The sequence below is a fragment of the Berghia stephanieae genome, chromosome 6, assembly GCF_034508935.2.
Source record: "Berghia stephanieae isolate SIO BIC M18660-M18661 chromosome 6, UCSD_Bste_1.3, whole genome shotgun sequence".
NCBI classification, from domain to species: Eukaryota; Metazoa; Mollusca; class Gastropoda; order Nudibranchia; family Aeolidiidae; genus Berghia; species Berghia stephanieae.
This window is the reverse complement of record NC_088365.1, coordinates 50,902,177-50,904,933: the sequence shown is the minus strand read 5'-3', so window position 1 is coordinate 50,904,933 and position 2,757 is coordinate 50,902,177. Positions and strand designations below refer to the sequence as shown.

General features: G+C 33.2%; 1 protein-coding gene across 1 annotated transcript in view; it reads right to left on the bottom strand.

The window, feature by feature from the left end:
• Nucleotides 1-2,474, bottom strand: part of LOC144975212 (uncharacterized) — a 10,364-nt gene extending 7,890 nt beyond the window's left edge. Inside the window, exon 1 of the mRNA XM_078919062.1 lies at nt 1,744-2,474. The gene's annotated coding sequence lies outside the window, so the exon portion shown is untranslated. The remainder of the gene's footprint in view (nt 1-1,743) is intronic.
• Between the last annotated feature and the right edge of the window lie 283 nt (nt 2,475-2,757).

Genomic DNA, 2,757 nt, shown 5'->3' with positions numbered 1-2,757 from the left:
TCAATTTAATTATAAAAAACAGATCAAATAAACGTTTCGGGTTTCCCCTTTATCAACAAAACAGGATGCATGAAACACCACAGATGAATGAGATAATGTGGTAGTGGTTTAACTACGCCACTAACACATTATTTCATTCATCTGTGGTGTTTCATGCATCCTGTTTTGTTGATAAAGGGGAAACCCGAAACGTTAATTTCATCCCTTTTTGTAGTTAAAATGAAGCTTACCATCAATTTCATAATGTTTTTTCTCCCTTTCTACAAATAAGCGTGACTGTGTTGTAACGGCTCATTTCATTTTCCTGAAATTTTCACAACAAAAAAATTTGAATAGTGATGAAAAACGATAGAAAAAAATAACAAAATGTTTCTAGCGTATCTAGTTTTTGAGCTATTTCAATACTTTATTGGATGGTAAAAACAAAACAACAAAAACACCTTGTATATGTGACGCATTATTTCAATCCGGTATTATATCTGGTTAAACCATTTGTTGAAATTTTACATCTAGTCAAAAATTCGTAATCTTATTTATTTTAATTGAGAGAAACAAATGACGATTCTCAAACTAAGTCTTACATTTTGAATGTATTTTTTAAATTATTACTTTTAATTCTCTCCTTACCAGCAATTTTCAAGATTTTCCCCAAAACTGCACTCCCAACTAACACAAAATAGATTTTTACCACTCTAACACAATAGCAGTAAAATTCTTGCGATACTTAATTTCTGTAGCAAAACATGCTCTACAACACACTGTTCATTTTCTTAAATTTCATGGAATTTGAATTTTTAAAAAAAGGTTGGTTGAATCGTAACGAATGTGACGATTTTCCTATAGTTGGTAAGGAGAGGGTTTGTTTGTTGTTTTTTTAAGGGTTTTACGGCGCTTGCAACACATTTAGGTTATATCAGCGCCAGAAGGAGAGGGTTAATCAAAAGTCCGGAATCTTTATCTCTCTCTCATATGATACCGAATTCGGTTACTGTGGAATGGGGTGACACTTAAGCCTGTTATTGGGTAGATTAAGACCATCTCCCAAATGTGGCCCCCGATTCAGAATTATTAACCCTCTCTTCACCAACTATAAGAAAATCGTCACATTCGTTTTACTTATTCACATTAGTTTTTTGTACATCATAACATTTAAGGAAAATGAACAGTGTGTTGTAGAGCATGTTTTACTAAAGAAATTATGTATCGCAAGAATTTTACCGCTATTATGTCTGAGTGATAAAATATCTATTTTGTGTTAGATGGGTGTGAAGTTTTGGGGGAAAATCCTGAAAATTGCTGGTAAGGCGAGGGTTAAACAAATATGAAGAAATAATGTAACTCATCTGATATATTTCACCTTTTCCCACACTTTTAAAAAAGTACATCGGACAGGTTATTTCAATGTTGGTATATATATATATATATATATATATATATATATATATATATATATATATTTTTATATATATATATATATTCTGGTCTTATATATATATATATATATATATACTTCTGGTCTTATATATATATATATATATATATATATATATATAATATATATATATATATATATAAGCCCAGAAGTATATATAAGACATCGATGTTCAAAAAGTGGTCTAAGACACCCAAACTGACCTTCGTCACCCCATTCCACGGTACTTATCGGGTGTACGAAATTCTCACTCTACAAATAGAAAGTTATCATTAATTTTCCAAACCAATGAATTCGATCATCAAACTCACCTGTTGATTTTTAATTCTCACAACAACAAAAATCCAAGACAAATCAGTAGTTGTTTGAAATCATCAAAGTCCAACTATTCTGGTTATCAACAACTGTCACCAAATTCTAAAAGTACAACATCAATTCCAAAGCAATGGCGACCTCCCATGTCTTATAAAACTGTATCGAAATATTTGATACCGGATGTGAATTTCCTTCATGTAGCCTATTTCTACTCACAATCCCAACCTAAGATTGTATCAAAGGAAAAACAGCGAACAAGTGCAAGAAAACATTGGGTAAAGAATTCTAATTGTATCCGTAAAGTCTTATTCCACACATAAAGCTAAAACGCACAGTTCACAAAAAGTATTGACGCCAAATATTGACACACAATACGTCGTTGCAAATAAGTATTGATACCAAATATTGACATTAGGGCTGGTCAAAAACTCTTGTCCTTCCCCGTCAGAGAAAGAGCACCAACTCTGTAATTAACGGTTCACCTAGTTTGACCAGGCCGTCGTCCCAAATCTCATCGAAATCTTAATAATTATTGTCCGGGGTGGACAGAAAAACTGACCGTTACACAATGGCTAAAAAAGCCGTTAGCAGAATCTACTGTTATGCTGCATGCAATGCGGGGGGCTATTTCTTATCCGGCATGTACCGCAAGAGAACTTAGCGCTTGTCGAAATAGATTTTTTTATTAATCCGTGTTATTTGCATTCAAGTAAGACTCTGCATTGTTACTGGCGTAGGGGATTATCGATAAGTCCTAACTCGATATTCACACAGGTATTCTGATAAGCAAAATCGATGAATCACTTAACGACATTTTAAACATTATTTCATGCTATCACAAAACTTTCTTTCAGAATTAATAGTTTTATTCCAATGTGCATATGTGGTCTTGTGGTATGACACTCGCTTTCGAATCGGAGGAACCTGATTTTGAGCCTAGCTCGGCGTAAAGTCGAGTCCTTGGAAAAGGCTCTTTACTCATATTCTCTAATCGTACTCAGGTGTAAAAT